Raw genomic sequence first — 20,713 nt, 5'->3', positions numbered from 1 at the left:
GTGCCAAACTCTGCCTTCAATTTACATCCACTGACATAAAAAAAATCAGGACAGTGTTTAGCCCTTAGTTAGTATCCTATTTATATAAAAACAAAAGCTGCCTCCAAATAATATTTAACAATAAATTGGCCAAAACTCTCCAATCATCATGAAATTCTCTCTCCCAAAAATGGGCCAAATGCATCCCTGGTGCAACCTCACTGAACTCATGACATCAGTTTACATTAGGAATGACTTTGTCCATTTTGTCTTTGTTGGTCCATGTTAAAAGGTATGAGTTTTAAAGAAGGCAGGATAGATTTGCACCTTATAGACTAACTAAATCAGAGATGCATGAGCTTTTGTAAGCAGCAGTTCACTTCCTCAGATGTAAGCTGCTGCTTAGGGAAGCGTATGTGTCTCTGATTTAACTCATCTATAAGGTGCAGTTCTACCCTGCCTTCTGCCTGACTTCAGGCTAACATGGCTAACTACCTCTCTGGCCACGTCCAGACATGCGTGGACATTTGGTTCTCCAGGGACAACTAGCGGTGGTGCACCTTGTGCCACTGTTAGTTGTCCCCGGGGAACGGCCATGCCATGTGTTTGCTGGTGTATGGCAAGTTACCCTGGGAGGGGTAGGGGAGGCTCCCGGGGCTGCAGCAGAGGTGATCCTGCCTCATGGAGCCTGGCCGGTGGCAGACCATGGCTCCGGCTGGCCAGGCTCCAGTTCTGGGTGGCGCACGCTCCCGCTGCCTGTGCAGCTCCGCTTGTTTCTCCGCGGGTTTTTTGACCCCTGGATATCCTGAACAACGGAAAGTCCGGTATGTGGTGCCACAGACGTGTCTGCAGTACCACATACCGCACGGCTGTGCTTGTCTGGACGCAGTCTCTGAGGTTTAAAGACTTTGGTGAACAACACACAGTCTGACTATTAAAAAGGAAATGACTGAATAAACACTGGGTAAAAAAATTCAGACCAAACATACTAGGGAAGCTGAGCAAATATTTACCTATCCAATTGACCTGTTTGCTGGAAAAATTCACATTCAGGGTCTAGTGAGGCAATGAGAGAACGGAGGAAGAAACACTTGATGTTCAGAGGGATTCATAGGGCCAAAGTGCATGTTTCAATATCACTAACACTGAGATCCATGTGTTTAAACAATATCCAGTTTCTGATTTGATAGACCACTATGGAGTTATTCATTTTTAAAAAACATTTGATTTTAAAATTACCTACACAGACCAGCACAAGTATATTTTTGATTTATCCAGATCTCTGAAATTAGCTGCTAAGAGTGCTCAGGGGAAGCAGTGCACAAATTACAAATTGAAACATGGTAACCAACATTTAAAATTGCAATAATGTCAGATGAAGATTATATTTCATGTCACAACATAAAAGAGCCTGGCATAAAAATATTTAAAGAGATGTGTATTTTACTGTTCTTTAAAGATTGTGCACATAGATTTATATGGCATTTGTGTCCAAAGATCTCAAAGCACTGTACAGTGGTAGGCAAATATCATGACCTCTCTTATTTAACAGTGGATTACATATGGCAGGGGTGTTCAGATTAGCTCATCCAGCCTGCAGGGCTCTCCATGAGTCCAAATATTGGACAGCGGGGGCGTGGGGGCAATGCTACTTGCTGTTCCCCTGCTGCCAGTTTTCTGGACCGTGAAGAGCCATGGCCCTGTGTACTAGGTTGGGTAGGCCAGATCCAGCAGTGCAGGGACTGATCTAGGTAGCGTGGGGCTGAGCGGAGGTGGCACAGGCCCACAGGGGCTGATCCAGACAGGGACCAGCCCTGTGCTCATCTGGCCTGTGGGGCTAAAAGGTTCAGCAACACTGATGTAAGGACTAATGGGACTTAGTCAAGGTCACAGTTGGTCAATGGCAGAGCCAGAGATGTACCCAGTCTCTTGACTCCTCCTGCCATGGGAGCACATGTGCTGATCTAGTGTGCAGATAGGAAGCAATGCAAAATTAATGTTGGTACTGAATTTTCACTAGTATTGTATTACTCAAAGTGAAGAACAAGAGCCAAGGAAGTTAACAGGAGATTTTCCACAGATTTCATTGAGCTTTGGATCAAGCCTTACGTTACTTTCTTCAGTGGGATTTTTGCCAGGATAAAGACTTTCAGGATTTAGTTCATATATCCAAGAAACCATGATATTCCAGTTCATATAAATACACATATTTATCTACTTCACAAAGACGCATTCAGATTTATTAGCTAGGCCTAATTTGCGCAGCGCTAAGAGGGAGAAAGTTCCTTTTCTCCAGTGTGCTTATGAGGACCCAGCTCTCAAGCGTGTGAGAACAGAAACTTGTGAATATTGTTGATTTTCTTTAATATAATGTTTCCCTCCTCCATTACTGGAGACCAGGGGGGGTTCCTTACACCAGAGCATTGAAAGGGCCATAATTTGGATCTGAAAGAGTGTTCAGTGCTTTCAAGAGGTAAAGTGCTTTCTAAGGGCTAAAAATCATTTTCTCCAATCCTGAGCCACAGTCAAGGACTACACAGTTCAATGGGTATGCAAAGGTAGTTTTGAGCTAAGCTTTCTGTCCGTTCTGTGCTGCGCTCTACTCCTCTCGAGTAAATTAGACCCCGAAAGCTATTCTAATTTATATCAGCTACTGAGAGCCCCAATAGAAGGTGGGGACTATTTAAGTTAGCGGTTTTCAACCACTTTAGACCCAAGGCACATCTCTGTAGGCTCTTCATTTTCACCTTTTTTGACTCTATATACAAAATAAAATGGTGTTGCAAAGAACTCGGACATCAGATTCCCATTTGAAATCTTTGGCCGTGTCCACACATACAACCACGTGCACTTGCAGCAGCTCAAATAGGAGTGGCGCAAATTTGAGCTGGGGATTTTTGCCTCATCGCACATGCCCAGACATGCACTTGGGTGTGGGGCAAGTTATGCCACTTGGGGCAAAATAACCCTGCCCAGCTCCTCCTGGGTCTTCAGCCAGGGGGAGTTACAGCCTGGGACCAGCACCTGTGGTGGCCTCGGCAGTATAAAAAGCTGCCCTGGCAAGCAGCTCAGGGCTACTCACTTTCAGGAGCTTCTGGGGCCCAGCCAATTAGTATCTGGGGCCACTACCCCTTGTGCCAGCTGGACTGCTGCAGCAGCCCTAAGTGAGAGTTCGTGGCACCCTTTACCCACTGCGGCAGTCTGGCAGTGGGGCTGCTGCCTGGCTGTGACCTGCTGCCACCTGCGACAGCACATGGCCCCAAGGCTGCGTGCCTCCCAGACTCAGGTAGGGATTGCATGGTAGCAGCAGAGGCATCTGCACCTCTGGGTGTGTGTATATATGAATGACAGACAGACATCAGTTGGGCAATGTTTTATTGATGCATTTACAATTCTAGAGCAATTTGGAAGCCTACCAGTGTCTCTATCATCATAATAAAATAAATTCTAAATAGCTGTATGTTTTGATGCTTGCTTTTGGTTTTCTTATCATAGAACAGTTAGGGCTCCCTCTGACCCCTTTGCTAACTAGGATGTGGGAACAGCTGCCCCTGCAGCCACAGTGCCTGCCAGCAGGTCTCATCCTGTCTGGCAGCTGGGCATGCTGAGTGTGTGATGGGGTGGATGTGGGGTTTGTGGGGGAATGCAGGCGGGTGTGTGTGGAGGGATGTGGGGTATGTGGGTAGGTGTGGGGGGATTATGGGTGGGCTGCTCAGGAGGGGTGGGTCCCCTGCCACCCCACAGGGCACAGCCCCCCACACAGTGCATGGAATACCCACCCCCCTGCAGGTCGCACATGCCCCCCGCCCCACAGCATGACAGGCCATCCCCACGAGCAGTGCAAGGTCCTGGGTGATAGTTGGAGTGGCCTAGTGCTGTCTGAAGGCTCACGGTGCTGTGCTGAGCCAAGCCAGGCCTGCACAATATGGCACAGGCAGCTCCAGGTGTCAGGCGGTCGGGGCTGAGCTGCACTGCCCCATGCCACACAGTGGGGGCTGTGCAAGGAGGCCCCAAGCACCCCAATGGCTGCTGCTGCTGCGAGTGAGCTGTGGGCCATGTGCGTGTGGGGGGGGCGCTATTGGCCGTGGGGGGGGCATGTGGGCCCTGCAGGGAGCAGGCAGGGGACCCAACCCTCCTGAGCTGCCCCCCCCCACAGTCCCCCAAACCTTCATAGCCCCCCGCGACATCCAGTCCAGTCCCCCATACTTACCTGGAACAGAGTCCAGGTCCAGGTCCCTGCAGCCTGCACTGCGGTTTGCCCTGCACGGGCAGGCAGCATGATGCAGCATCGGGGCAAGGGGCAGATGTAGAGATGCTCTGGCCGGCTACTAGAATCTCTCTTTGGAGGACCCAAGCCTCTGGTTGCCTATTCTACTTTTTTTTTTTTTAAATATATCTGAATATCCATGTATCAAATTTTGAGCCTGCGCTGGTACATTTTTTTGTTTCCAGCATCCCTCTTGCCACTTCTCAGACTGCTTTGAGACATGGCAACAGGCATGTGCAGGCTCATCTGGACACACCCTTTGAGTTTATCTTGTGAATCACATTTATACACCTATTAGTACCAACTCTTGAATGCATCTGAAGGCATCCCAGGGTGCTGTGGCATCTTAGTTGTGAATCACTGAGCTAAGTGCATGGAAACATCTTCCAGTTATGATGTTCTCCAGTTGAAAGGTAGGAGTGGGAGTGGTCTAGGAGTGGGTAGTGATCGTTAGGTTCAATAAAGCTAATCAGGCATGAATGACAAGAATTAAACAACAATCTTTTATTGTGGCACAGTAGAGATGCCCCTGAAGTCCCTTTATCTCCCAATTTCCAATTTCCTCAGTCTCCTGAGTTAGGGAGCATCTCCAAATTATAACTTTTGTTTTCCCTATTTATAACATCTTCCCTATTAAATCACCACAGAGTGATCACCAGTAGTCAACTACTTTAGTTTTAAGAGCCATTTTGAACCTTAAGGTCTTTGTAAAGCAGTTACAGCATGGTGCAGAATATAGCCTTTTAGAGCTATTATCTTTGCAAAGATTTCCTCATCATTACCAATAAATTATTACAATTCTATTTATTGAGCTATTTCAGGTGTAAAATAAATTTGTTTATCAATAGATTTCTGTTTTATGGATTTATAATCCCAATGAAGGCAGACAAGGTTCCTTGGGTGAATTTGATATCTTTTATTAGACCAACCCAAATAGTTGGAAAATAGTTATTAAGCAAGCTTTCAAAAACCCTTCATCAGGCTAATCCCAATGAATGCCCTTGAGAACCTGCAATATAATAATTATCCCATTAAATAACCAGTATACATAGGTTGGCAACTAAGCTGCAATTCTGGCCGCATAGTAATTATAGTAAACTCAGTTATCTACGTTTCTACTGAATTTTAAACTATTCTTACAGTACAGGAAATGTTTAATTATCGGTTGGTATTTACTATACAATATGTGCTACCAGTCTAAATTATTTGCTTTAAAGCCTGGTATTTAACATGCAACAGATTACTCCATGCAATAGGCTGCACACAATTATAAAGCCTCTGACGTTCCTTAGGGAAGACTATGATAATTTTTCTGCCCCACAAGCTGAACAGTTCTTTTTTCTGTTTAGCAATTTATAATTGACAGGTTTCATTCAGGCTAAATTCTGAGCTGATGTAGGGCATTGCTGCTCTTTTTTCTGAGCAGTGGATTAGCAGTGATGGATAACATGGAATAAGGCATGATTCCTGGTGAAATGGGAGGCTGTAACTCAGTCCTCAGGTTCAGCTTATATCATTAAGTGTGAGAAAACAGCTCAGGCAGTTTAGGGACCCTAAGACTGAATCACGGTCATTGTGTTCAGCCTTGGACTAATGCCAGCTGGGTGGGTCAGACCACACATCCCACTCCCATGCAGCAGTCCCTAGTTCAAGAGTAACCTCAGGGCTCTAATTCCCCAGGTAGATGTTAGCTGTGTCACATAGATGACATACTTGGGCTCTGGTGCATGGCAGCCATTCTCCTTCTTACAGCACCAGCTAATTCACACTGAACAACATCAATTGAATTACATTAGACAAATCTCTAAAATAAGATTACTTAGAACCTGGGTGGCTTGAGAGGCAGATCCATCCAGTTACTGACAAGTGAAATTCTCTTTGAAAAATGTGTATTTATCCTGCCTCTGAGTAAGGAGCAAGTACTACAGAACGAGCACTTCAGAAACAGCTGTCAAGGCTGAGGTTAAGAACGAGAAGTGCTTTAAATAATACACCAAATATCTGCCTGGTGTCATTTCATTACTCCACTTTAACTTACCCTTTGTTTAAGCTGCAATTGTAAGTCAGCTGTGTGCAAATCTTCCACTCAAGTTTTATCGGCTTTGGAGGTAATGATTTAATCCTTAGTTTGCTGACCAACATGGTAACAATCTCATAAACTCAGAGATCCTACCTCCTTCCCTGCCTTAAAAACACTTAGTACTTTTGGGCATTAAACAAGAGTAAAACATTTACTAGTAATTTCCTCCTAGGAGCGCAAAGTGAGGCTTTTATAAGACCTTAAGAAAAAGTCCACAGGTGAATTAAGCCCTACCATTACTCCACCTTAATTAGGCCCAACAAGATTTCTCATAAAACAGGACCCTGGTGTTTTTCTTGCCTTTTCTGGCAGTTAGATAGTCACCTTTCTTTTAACATTGCTGTTTTTAGAGATGCTTTTAGAGCTCGGGGGGGGTGTCAAAACATTTTCATTCTTAAACCAGGAGGATTTGAACTTTTTCTTCACAGTTGTTGTGAAACTACAGAGGCTGTAGAGACCCACACATAGGGAGAGCCATCATATTCTCTGTGTCCAGGGTTATATATGAAAAATGAATTGCAAAGCCTTTTATCTGTTTAGGTCTGATTCTAATATCTTACATGTTTCCAGCAATAGTTAAGAATGTGATAGAGCAGAGAAAGGGTTTGGTTCAAGTTGCCTAAAAGAACAGACGTGAGAGAGAGAAAATCCTAAATTCAGGTCTGGTTAGATAAGCAAAGCAAAGACAGTAGTATTATAAAACAAATATATTTATGATTTCTAAGTCTATTCATGTACAGTTTTTGGCTAAGGATTTAGGCTCTCCAGCATTATTTTAACTAGGATGGAGTGAGGCTTTCTAGTCGGCAGTCTCTCTTCTCTCCACACTTTCTCCTGAAAAAGTAAAAAATGATTTAAACTGAAGGCTCTCAAAGCTTAATAATAGTCTGTTCATACAATAAAGTCAGTCTCTGCAGCACTGGCAACAGAGTTCCTGTAGTGGGCTAGAGAAAGAGCCTGGGAAATCTATTACTTTATCTCTGTCGTTAATAAAAGGGTATATTTAGTTCAGTGATTTTTCAACCAGGGGGCTGTGGCACCCTGGGATGCCTTGAGATCCTTTTGATCCAACATTAGCACTAAGTGTGCAAACATGATTTGCATGGTAAACCCAGAGATTTCAAATGGAAATACAGTGTTGAAAGTGTTTGACCCCTTGTTTTTTTCTGAGCTTTCTGAGTTCTAAGCAACAGGGGAAAAAAAGTCTATTATTTTCCCATATTCAGAAACAGGTGAAAGCTAAGAGCTGGCATTTCCCAAGGAGTGCCTTGAGACTAAAAAAGGTTGAGAACCACTGATCTAGTTCATGCAGCACAGTGCCAGGTAGAAAGAGTTGAATGATCTCTAAGCCACATAGATTGCATATGAGAAGCAGTACAGCCATGCTAGGGTGGTACTCCCATCTGTGTTAATTTATGCTATTATTTTAGTGAAACTGCTTCTGGTATCCACGTTAACCCATGTAAAGCTTGTATATCTCTGCAGAATAGTGCACCGTTTGGTGTAGACATACCCAAAGAAATGAAAGAGAATGACACTTGCCAATATAAATAGAAGAGACTCTTCAAATATTGCATTCTTGATAATAAAGTAGGAAAAGAAATGTTGTGAGATGATGAAAAGTAATATAATATTTTGGAGCAGAGATATTGAATTGAGAGCTGCAATTTATTTCTTTCAACATGTAACAAGATCCATCCTACCTAAAAATAACCAAGTGCGCTACTAGCATAACTGTCAAATTCTTCAGAGTATTACACGTTCTGAAAATGGCACAGATCTTAGAGTTAAAAATGTAACTCTAAACATTTATGCTGATAAAGAAGATGTTGCTGCTGTTGTTATGCCTTGTTGTTATGCTGCTTCCTAATTTCAAGATTTAAGGCAGAGGCAACATTTCCCGGGAGTTTTGAATCAGTTAAATACAAACTATGTGAACTTGCAAAGATCTGTTCAGTTCCAGAAAGCCACTGCTTTATAGTCCTTTCAGCCCTTACTTAGAGCTGCAAATCATGACCATTTGGTAGTGATTTGCCAAAGGCAGAGCCATCTTCTTTTTCTTTTTCTTTTTTTTTTTTTGGCTGACCTCTCTTCACCTTGTTACCTCATCCTCTCAGCCACCCTGTTTGTCTGCCGTGTCCGGCCATCCCGTCTGCCATGTAGAACATGCATGCTCTGAGGCACAGACTGCATGCTTTGCTATTTGTCTATGAAGCCTCCAGCATGATGAGGCCCTGATCTTTGGTTGCTCTTCCTAGGCACGGCCATACAACAAATACAAAATAATAAGACTCCAGGCTTTGGTTCACAAATCCCTTCATGAACTGAGCCAGAAAAAGGCTCTGACAGTGCTACCACCAAAAACAATCAGCTGCACCCACCAGACATAGACACTGCAAGAGTAACCGGAGCTGCAGAAACAGCCTGAGCATATCGGTGGTACAGTGAAACCCATTTTGCTCCAAAGGAAAAGCCTCAGAGATCAAGAATGCTGACTGGCTGGAGTAAGTCAGGTTTAAGTTTATTGGTACAATAAATGTTCACTCTCTATATAAATCCTGAAGAAGGCCAGTTTCTCTAAATGTTGACTCTTCTGTTTTACCCAGCTGCTTTAAAAGAAAGAGCATTATGTAGTTACAGCAATACAACTTACTAGCAACAGTTATATGGTTTATTTTTGTTTAGGTTAATGATAGGACAATTCATCCTATCATAATGATAACAATCATTTTCTATGTACATAGCTTACTATTGTACAGTTTATGCATTAGATGTGTTAGATGATTGGGTAAAAAGATAAGGACATACAAGTATACCCATTTCTAAAGTAATAAAGTCAGTAATAATGCGAAGCAGGAGAACTGAGAGAACGCATCCGTGTTTGACACCAGTTCTTGCAAGCAAACTATGGAAGTAAGCAAATTAAAAAAGAGAAGGCTGAGAGGGGTCCTGGTAGCAGCTTACCGCTGCATCAGGGGAATACATCAAGGGCTCAGTGAACCACTGTTCACCAGGGCACACAAGGGGAAAACCAGGAGTAATGGCCACAAACTCCTGGAAGCCCATTTCAGGCCTAACACTAGGAAAAACTTCTTCACAGTCAGGGTGTCCAGACTATGGAATTAACTTCCTGCAGAGGTGGTGCAATCATCTACCCTGGAAATCTTCAAGAGGAGACTGGATGGTCACCTCGCTGGGCTTACCTGACCCCAGCTGTCTTTCCTGCCTAGTGCAGGGGGCTGGACCCGATGATCTTGCGAGGTCCCTTCCAGCCCCTTACAATCTATAAATGTGCCCAAGAGGTAGGAATGCCTCCTGACAAAGAAAAAGATAGGGAAAGAATATATAGGCCAAGTTTGATCTGAGATAAATAGGTCTTTAATATGTGAATGTTTTGGAAACATTAGAAACTGCACAATCTAACCCTGAAGGGTCACAGCAGCAATTAAACTCAAAAGGAAAAGGATGTAGAATAGGTTGAGATAGGTGGCTGTCAGACAACCCATAATGTGACATCATAGTTATGGTGCACATGAAGCAAAAATCAGGAGGTAGCTATGATGCATGTGAACTTGACCAAAAATATGTGGGTTGAATATAATGTAAATGTTGGTGTGTGGTCTGATGTCTAGGAAGAAGGATTATGGTGCATACATGCTTGTGGGAAAAGAAAACAGATGGTAAACTTCTTTAACCGTGACTTGAGTGGCATATATATGCAATTGAAGAATGAACATTTAATAGTAATAATAATAACGGTGATAAAGTACACATGTGCTTTGTGCATTGTAGCAGAGGACTGTGATTTTGGTGAGGCTGGGGCAGATCTTGTGGGAGACAGGAGGGGAGGAGAAATGGTGTGTATATAAATGGGAGATGGTTACAATACAATAGTATTACCGAATAGGGAGAAAGTTTACTGTCTATGCCTGGCATCTGAAGATTATTCATGGAATACAGAATTAAATGAATGATCCCTATATGTTCTCTGTGTAACCAGGGTTGGAATTATACTTTGACTCTTGTAGGGTGTCTGCAAAAAAAACCCAGGCTGCCCATCACGATGCCCTAATAAAATCTCCTAGCATTCTGACCCCCCAACCAGGCTATGATTTTCAAATCTTACAGGAGGGCTCTCATCTCTTATGGGGGGCTCTGCCCCTCTCTTTCCACCCCAGTCCCTCCTCCCTCAGCTTCCCTGTCCTTCGAACCCTGTATATAACTGATCATTACATGCTATGCTTTTTTCAAGCATGATCCTGGCATTTTTGCTCTAATGGATATAAAATCTCATCACATATTCATGTGAACAGGTGAAGAGCAGATGCTATCAGGAAAATCAAAACAGATATAAATGTCTGATGCTTAAAGTTGAATTGATCTGTCAAAACTATACAATAAAATAGGCTGCAACAGCACATCAGCAAGTCTATAACAATATGTGAATTCAATGCAATTGCATCAAGCATAACTTTTGCCACAGGTATCTTAGAACACACCTATCTTGAGCTGATAAAGTCACTCACTTTTTAAGTAAAACTCAGGAATGCTAAGTAACATTATTTATAAAAACTAGTGTGCCTGGGGAAGTAATAACATGCTTTTTCATTTACTTTGGTTACATAGATCCTGGAATGGCAAGGATCTATTTGGTACCTAACACTGCAGTGCTTGTCCTGGGCTGCAAATATTTTTCCAAATATAGAATAATGAAGACTTGCTCTAGGCTTCAGGGATTTGTTTTACCTTTCAGAACGTGTAAGCACTCTAGAGCTAAAGCAAAAGCTGTTGTTTTTCTTCAGACACACATTGTTTTGCTGTTGCTCAAAGGACAGCAAGCATTTTTTATTTAATTATTTAGCTCTCATGTTAAGCTTTGAAATTGCTCCGGAATGGGGGAAATATATAAGTGCAATATAGTGGGCACATCTACACATGCATTAATGCACCATAGTTACTGCACATTAAGTTTAGTACCTGTAGTAACAGATACTAACTCCATGTGCAGTAACCAGCGCTACTGCACAGTAGCTCTGGCACACTCATTTTACATGATGCTAATGCACAGTAGACTAATTCAACTGTGCATTAGTGAGTGCATTAGCATGGCTGTTGCCATGATGCACTAATGCACAGTAGAATTAGGATACTGCACATTTAGGGCACCTATATATGAGCATGGAGGCTGCTCCGGCATGATGCAATTCCAGCACATTGGAGCAGAATCAGTTAATCGAGTCTGCTGGAGCATGGGAATTACCATGCCCCAGCAGCTTCCTGCATCTCGTGTATCAGAGTCCCCAGACTTAATGGCAGTGGAGCTTGAACTAAAGCTTGTTGAACGAGCTTTAGTTCAAGCGCCCGTGCCGTTATTTTTAAGAGTGGGGACACTGATACACAAGACACGGGGGAGCTTAATTAGAGCAGTTCTCGGACCCTTCCCTCCCCGCCATTCCCCGAGTACGTGTAAATGGGCCCCTAACATCTTGTGCCGATGCACCCAATCACAAGTAAAATTATCCGGGAAGGAAAGATGTTCTTCTGGTGAAGAAACAGGGCTTGGAGATAAGAGACCGAAATCCAGACTTTGAAGTCTACTTTTAGTCACCAGCATTTGAAATGTTTGGCCTTACCCTTTCTGTGCTTCAGATTCTTCTCCTGTTGTATAGTATTAAAGCTTTACCTATGTAAGGATTTATTTCGTTAATATTTATAAAGTACTTGGTATGTTCTGAGGGAAGGTGCTTTTGGATTGCAAAATATTATTATAAGTGGTAAAATGCTTGAAGGGACATTTTCCTAGTTAATCTGCCTTTTCACTTTATAGGCACAATTCTGGCCGGAGAGCTGTAATATTCCAGTTGCCCCCAGAACAGAAGAACTCCCGTTTTCCCTCAACTCTGAGACTAGGGCATAAACTTGGTGCTGTCTCTTTGTCACCAGGAGAGAATCAAGTGTCAAAGCTAATATCCTACATTGTCCTGAAAGGCACTGATCTAGATTTTCTAAATCTAATAATTTCTTTACTGCGGTATCCTATCCCGACATGCTAATAACCCCAGTATGTTCCAACTAGCTGAATCATTGCATTTTAGTAAGAGAAGCTCCTTGCAATTCAAGCAACAGAGACTATAGGGAAATCAATATACCTTTACCAAGGCTATCAAAAGTGGTGAAGATATTTAGGCCATTAAATAGCAGTGGACACAAATAAAAGCCAATATCTCACATCATTAGCAGTAAAGATGCTGTTTAGTTTTATTTCCTAAGTCATATGAGACAACTCATATGTAAACTGCACAGGAGATTTTTTTTTGTCAGACATGGAAAACTGATTCAGCAAAAACGCAGTGACGAGGCAAAGTCAAACAACGGCCAAATTTCAGTGATATCACTAGTCAGTGCAAACTTATTTGATTGAATTTTACTTTAATATGCCATATTAACATTTAATTTGCATACAAATTGCACTCAGTAGTTACTTTAAATGCACACAGTCAGCAGTCCTTCTTAGCAGATAAAGGTGTGGTACAGTGGCATTTTAAAGCCCTCTTAAAATTTTACAGCAAGATGCATAACTTTTTGTTGAATCTGCTTTTACAGTGATTAAATATGCTCATCTTTTTCATTGTAACACTTAAGTGTCCAAAGATACAATGCATAGGATGCAACTCCCATTGAACTCCATGGCAGTTTTTCCACCAAACATTTCCCTAGCAAATTTCCATTCAAGCCTATGCCTACCAATGTTTAAGTTTCATTTAGCATCAGGTGACATGTCAGGAAAAGTGCTGTCTCCTACCATTGCTGCCACTGGTGGAAGCAAATCTGCTTAAATGAACAGAAATAAATCAGGTGGTATAAAAGCTAATATAGCTGATGGATGGTTTGCAAATGGAGTGGCTGTAGAACAGGGCCTGATAACATAAGCCACTTTTTCTTCTGAGAGTCCCAGAGAGCTCCCAGGTCTGCTTACATGCTTTATATATGTGTATTCATTTGAGTTCAAATTATTTTCTTTTGAGGTTAAATAAAAGGAAATACATGTAAGGCGCAATATAAATTATATTAACATTAATATTTTGGCATATATCTTAACATAATAGTAAGAAGATATAATGCTTATAAGTACACACAGTCCTTGTAAGTTAAGTACATAAGGATATAATCATTATAAATCAAGTATATATTACTCATAGGGCAGTGACATAACCAGTCATACTTTGTGAAGAGGCTGGAGTAGCTGGAAGTTATAGTTATTCATATCACCACCTAATAGTGAAATTCTTCTTGTCCAGAAAGGGGTTCTGGTGAAAAGAGCCCCAAAGCATAGGGCACTGAGTTACCCAGGTAATAAGAGAAGCAAAGCAGAAGGAGCCATTCGTGAAATTCACCACTCCAAAAAGTGTGTATTATATTATTCCCACTTATTATTCCTAACCATCATATGGCAGTCGGTAGGGCAGATGCTTAGATGGTTTAACTTTATCAGCATCTGACAAGGTAGTTTGTAGGCTATGAAAACTCATGCCTCTCTGAACAAGATAGTCTCTAGGTGCCACTCTGCCCTTCCTTCTGCTTGCCTTCAGACTCAGGCAGCTAACCAGCTCTGTATGTTCACCTGCGTGTTTACACAGGTGAGTTTTATAGATCAGAGATAAATAAATATATGTGTTTGATTTCTGCCATTCCCTCGTTTTATGGATGAAGCGATCACTTGAGCCTTTGGTTATATTAACATAACCTTTGATAATATTAGCAGTAGACAAAATAACGAGGAGGAGGAAGCAGCAGGTGTACCTGTATTTGTGTGCATGTCTTAAAATGTCAACAGGAGTGCTGTTTGAGTACTGTCTTCCATACACACACAGGTATATGCCTTCCAGATATGCTGGTCAGTCTACACAAAAAGTTTTGCTAATTATACAGGTGTCCTTACCTTGACAAGTCTCCCAGGTGGGCACTCTTCAGTCTGCGCTCCCCATTTCTGCTAGCATAGTTATGTCAGGGATGTGAAGAGGCATTCCAGTCTGTGAGTAGGCCTCCCAGGAGCTATGGTGCTGCATGTTGCTATTGCTGTTGCTACTGATACTAATGATGATACTGATACCAATGATGATAACACACATATCTGTGCCAGCAGAAACTGCTAGTGCACATTCAGTGATACTGTTTGGCAAAGCTGCTTAGCAAGACAGTGGTAAAAGTGGGTGATGGACAGATAAAGGAAGTATGATAAGTATAATAACAGATAGCACATTTAAAATGAAGTAATAGAAGGAGAGGTGGAAAAGTAATTATTAGTATTAGGGCTACCGTAGTTTCAGATCTGCATCCCCCAAATCTGAGGACAAGGCTCTTATTCATTTAGCACAACTCACACAACCCTTGGCTTCATGCACAACCTGCATCATTGTGCTCTCAATGTGGCATTACTTCTTTGCATAGATGATAACAAAACAATCATTAACGGGAGTAATTAAGAGCCTTGGGAGTGATTTATACCATTTGTTACTACTGTTCAAGTAGTGTAAGTGCCAAGTTCCCAACTACCTCCAACTATTAGTGATTCAGACGTGACAGGCAAAACTCGTGACATGGGTGGGTGACACTGTGTGTGTTAAGGTGCGCCTTCACTCAACTGACACCAAGGCAGAAAGCAGGGCAGTTCAAACAATGTTGCCTTTTATGCAGTTTTTCCATCCCTCCCCCAGAGCACTGGGATTGGAAGGGACCTCAGGGAAGGATGACAGTCACTGCCCAGCCACATTGGCCAGCTACAATAATAAGAGCGCTCCTTCTCTCCCCTGCCCCCCCCCCCCCTTACTTCAGTTTCTGTTTCCCTGCAGGCAAGCCCAGCTTGAGCTTCAAAACTCAAAACGTTTTGAAATTTTCAAAACGTTTTGACTTGCCTCGTTTTGTTTCGAGGCTGTTTTGAAGCTCTCTATTTCATTTCGATTTTGCTGTTTCGAGCTCGAAACAAGTTGAAACAGCATCGAAACAAAACTGCCAGTGAACTTTTGCACAGCCCTAGTAGGCAGCCCCTGCACTGAAGCACCCTCTTGCCCCAGTCAACTGGGTCAGTGTCTACATGTGCACTGCTGTGCACGAAAAAACTCCACAGCAGGGTAATACTTATATTTACAAGTACTATCCTGCTACAGAGATTTTAGTTTCCTGCACCCTACAAGACTTTCCTTCTACAATTCTGGTCTAGCTACCTCAAACTTGCAGGTAACAGTGATTTCATGGGGGGCATCACTGACTTCAGTGCAGACCCACTGGTCTTCCCATGCTTATATGTTTGCAGAATCAAGGCCTGAGATTAGAGACCATGTTTAGATCTCAATACTCTGCTAAAAATGAATTCATTTTCTTCTCAGTTTTATGACTATTAAGAAAGAAATAAAAACAATAAAACCTAAAGTTAAAATATCTTTCTAAATACACTTGTTGTAGCCAAAGTTCCCCAAATGGAGATTTACTTTCTGATAGTGTTTTATACACTATGTGTGTGGTTTTTATTCCAAAAGGAGCCAAGATTTTAGAGGAGGGAGGAAATGTGATAGCTTGGAAGCTCAGAATGCAGGATCCAATCTTTCTCCATGGATGCAAGGGCATGGCAGACTAATGGAATATTAGGAGAAGAAATCTATTGCAGGCTCAAGGGACTCCAGTAAGATAGCATGAAAAACTTTACTGCTATTGAATCTTGGGAAACTGTAGATAATTTTGCTTGAAAAGAGTGCGGTTGCTAGCGTGGTTACAAAAGCTATCGAAAATCCACTCAGGAGGAATCCCTCTATAACACTGAAACAATTGGGTCTATGTTGGAAGTTCTTGCTAAGGAAAACATCATTTGGCAGAGGAGATTGGAGAGGCTGGAGACTGATAGGAGCGGCTGAGTTTTAGGACTGCCAACAGGTGCTGAGGGAAATGGTGGAAAGACTACTGGGACTTTATTAATGGCTTCACTGGGGAACAGAAATAATCTTTCCAGCAAGTGGAGAGAGCCTTTCAGAGACCAACTGAAGGTTTTACGTTACCTGATACACCAAAGAAGATGAGTAAATCCCTCTTTCCTGGTTAAAATTCTGGTGGTGTGGAGAAGGGGGCCCTATAAAAAGAGTCTTTCCATCAGTGCACTGTTCTACATGAGGCCTTTTCCCCAAGGTCTATGGTGCAGTAAAATGAAGACACAAAACAAATGGCTTTCCAGAAACAGAACAGCTAGGATGTAAGGAGGCCTTTCTCCCCTTGTTAACAATTACTAGATTGTTAACAAGACCATTCCTGGCTGGCCATTTACTTTCCTGCCCTACCTTTATTACCCACCCTGTGTACCTAAGGATGCTCTGAGCTGGTTTTCTGTATTTTTGCTATCCTCATCAAACTTAATTAAAAGGTGAGGGTGGTGAATTATATTTATAATCTATGGAACAACCCTGGATGCAGCTAGAATAAAAGTAGGAAATTGGCCTGAATAGGCAAGGGATCTCTATTTTCCCCAAATACCAGTGGTACCATCCTTAGAAGGGTACCTTTAGAAGACTAGTAAAACCATGAAAGCACAGCTTAAACAATGCAGTATTTTTATTTAGTTATTTTTCCTTTTAACAAGTGTGATATAGCAGCATGGTTCAGATTACAGAACAATCTGAATAGCAATCCATGGTACAGAGTGCCAGGGATGCTATCCTATTTTATCAAACCAAATGCGGACAGAATAAGAAGATGATGCAAATCCCTCTGTGAATATTAGATTTCATTTTTGTTCCACCATGACCCTGCACTAAATTACATTTTTTAGCATGGGAGATTATTTCAGTCTGGGGTTAGAGTAGTCGCTTCCCTCTGTGTCCAGGAACTGAGTTATCCACCATATTGTATCGGTCATGCTTGTAGAAAACAGACATATTGGGATAGCTGGAGCAGAAGAGGAAGCTTCCTTTGCATAGAGATGGGTTTAAGCTGCCAACTCTGCATCTTGAGCCAAGCCACTACAAAACTCAAGGGTGGGTAGACTCAACTCTAGGTCTGTCATTCAATTCTTGGGGCTAAAGAACTTCGATGAAATCATCTTTAGTCTGTAGTTTCTTTAGTGCTCTACCTTGGATAACTTACAAAATGGTTCTTCATGTCAGTCACTGGGTGCATCTACACATGCATTTTAATGCATAGTAGCCTATTCTACGGTGTATTACAGTGACGCACAAAAACTGTGCTAATACGCTAATGTGCAGAGAATTGGCTCCTGTGCTTTAAGCATCACCTAAAAAGGGTATACTTGCACTACTGTGAATTAGCACATTTTAATGTGCATTTATTTAGTACCTCACACTAGAGGTACTAAATTTAATGCGCATTAGGAAAAGCACATTAATGCAGGTGTAGATGCACCAACTGAGAACTACATGTGCTAGATGCTACTTCCTCTATTGTTCATCCAATCAAAACTCTCACTTTGATACATTGTAAAAACCACATACCTAACAACTGCTAACCTACATAACAAGTGGTAAAAGCTTTAAATTTTTGAAGTTCTTTCAATCTTCACCTAGTGTACTACTCTTCAAGAGTTACTATAGGCAAGGGAAAAAAACACTCTGCTCTACAGGAAATAAAAACATAGGGCAAGAACTGTATATATACATAGTTCAAAACAAGAAATAGAAAATGGGAGCCCCTAAAACAAATGATGCCTATTAAAAGGTCATTTACAGTTTGAAGTAGAGTGTTCGGTTATATCATAGACTAGAAGCATAAAATGTACATTGTATGCTGCCTGCTTTCTGTCCATTCCTACTTACCCCAAAGCTGTCTAGAGCACTGACCTTTGATAATCTGTATAAAAGACATGTGATACGTTGGAATCATGTATAAATGAGAAAACTAGAAAAATATATTTGAAATTCATCAGCCTTGCAAAATAAGCATGTTACAAAACATTTTTTTAAAATGACAGTATCTTACTACAGTTTGCACTTTAGCATAATGTCACCCCACACAAAACTACGCTGATTTTGGGAAGATACACTATAAGATATGCAACAGTAGCTGAAACCAAGGCTGATAGATCGCCTGTGTATACAATGCATTTGGGAGCCTCTTTAAAATCAAGAGATCTGCTGTTGCAGGTTGCATTATAGCAGTGGTCCACAGGTTATGTCTAAGTGGTCCACAAAAGATGACTACGATCAATCAAAAGTATGTGAATACCCACACTTACCCCAACAAGGGGGCCTTCACCTCCATTCAACATTTTTAGGGGTCCACAAATGAAAAAAAGTTGCAAACCACTGTATTATAGGGAGAGGTAAGGGAAAGGGAAAAATGGACAAATAACTGGCTCCCTTTTAAGATGTTTTCTGTGAATTGTGGTGGGAGTGTGGCTTCCATTGCTTGATTTCCACAGAGATGCTAGGCTTCTCCTGAAGAAGGGGAAGGGATTCAGGTAATTGTATTATAAAAATGACAGGTTAAGGAGTTAAGTTTAAAGGTCCCCTCTACCCCTTCAAACAGAATATCCAAGAAGGTCTACTCTGGGGTCTACTTTGTAGAACAAGTTTCTGGAGACAGGAGCAGGGAAAAAAGGATCCAGCTTACAATTTTGAGTGGAATTGACGGCCTTTTGAACTCACAAAACAGCCTTTGAACCCCAAACAGAAAGCAGCATCTATGATTCAGGAATTTGTATTCTTTTTCTCTGAGTTAGGCCTCATTCCAAGGCCCTTTATAGTGCTTAAGAAGTCACTTTGCCACTGGAGGTGCTGTCTTCAGACTGAAACAGCAGGACAGAACTACCAGTATGTATTTACTTATATCCATTATTTGAGATGTAGCTGTCACAAGCTGGACATCTAGAAATGGAGACACCTGATATTGTGAAGTGAGCTATTCTGAAAATCATCTTCCCTAGGGCCAAAGAGTGGGTCAGTGTCAGAATCACCATTAGAACCCAAGTCTGCCAAATGACGCTGACTCCTACAGTCTGGGCACGTCTACATGTGCATTTGTGCTGGCTTAAATTTACTGGGAATAGGCAGGTGTCTACACATGTTGGAGACTTAGGACTAGATTCAGTCCCAGGTCAGAGCAGTCTGCCATATGCCCCTGTGGCCACCAGAGGGAGCTCCAGCCTCTGTTCAAATGGCTGCCAGGCCTTGGCAGCCATGCTGAGGCCAGAGGCAGCTTCCAACACTTGGAGGCCATCTTAAAAGCACATCTCCACCCTTGGATCCCTGCCCAGCCTCTCCCATGCCTGGGAACTGTGTGTCCAGTGCAGGGGCAGCACGTGGCATTTCCCTCCCTGCCCACCCTGCCACCTTACACCACAGCTGCTCCTGCCCCTGCCCCTGCCCCTGCCCCTGCCAGCAGTGCCCAGCACCCCACTGCTCCAGCCTGGCCCCTGCCAGCAATAACCAGCATCACACTGTGCTGCTGCTGGCCATGGTACTGGATCAGCTGGTCCCAACAGGCACCCCCCTGCTCAGGCCTCAGGACAGCCACACACCTGCCATCTGGGCCCACAGCACTGGCTGTGGGAGGCTCTGGCTGATCTACTCCTGCAGTCCCTGCTCCAGCCTGCCTGCCCCACCACCCACACACCCGCAACCCCCCGCCCACCCCTAGCACTGCTCCAGAACTTGCACCTGGGTGAAATTATGAAAAACATTATTTTTTGTACAAAACCCACCCAATCCCTCCTCCTTCACCCCTCAACAAACACAGTCCCCTCTCCCCTCCCCAACAGTGCCCTCCCCCACCCTCCCACCCACCTACAGTAAAACCCCAGTCCCAAACTGAACCTAGAAGTCAGACAGCTCTTTGACTCTGTGACAGGGGGCCTACCGGGGCCGAATTCTGTGGCCCGCCTGCCTGTCACCGTGACAGCAGGCCTACTCAGGGCCGAGCTCTTCGTGGCCCGCCCACCTGTCTCTGGGCAACCGCCCACTTATCTCGCCCGCCACGCCTTTGATGATAATTGATTCACTGATTGATGTCAATTAAGCGGGAGGCTGCCCATTGTAATGCCCTGATGCCAAGGGGCACTCTGCGGCTCTGACCTCCCCTAATACCGCAGCCCAAGCCTCGCAGATGGCATCACGGTGTTCTTCCTCACCGGCCCCTGCACTGGGCCCCAGAATCTTCTACGCAAGACCCCACTATGGTCTTCTCCTCTCAGGCGGCCACTCCGCCGTCATCTGGGCTACCTCACCCCCCCGAAACTATCTTCCCGTCTCAGGTGTGGTTCCCCCAGAACCTTTGGCTACCTAGCCCTGGCCCACCTCAAGGCCAGTCAGGACCCCAGGCCCCCGGCTCTTGGGCATCCCTCGCGGTGGGCCCCCGGCCCTTTTGACCCTCTCTGGTCCTGGCCCCAGCATGTG

This window comes from Alligator mississippiensis, chromosome 5, assembly GCF_030867095.1.
Source record: "Alligator mississippiensis isolate rAllMis1 chromosome 5, rAllMis1, whole genome shotgun sequence".
NCBI lineage: Eukaryota > Metazoa > Chordata > Crocodylia > Alligatoridae > Alligator > Alligator mississippiensis.
Note: the sequence above shows the minus strand (reverse complement) of the source record.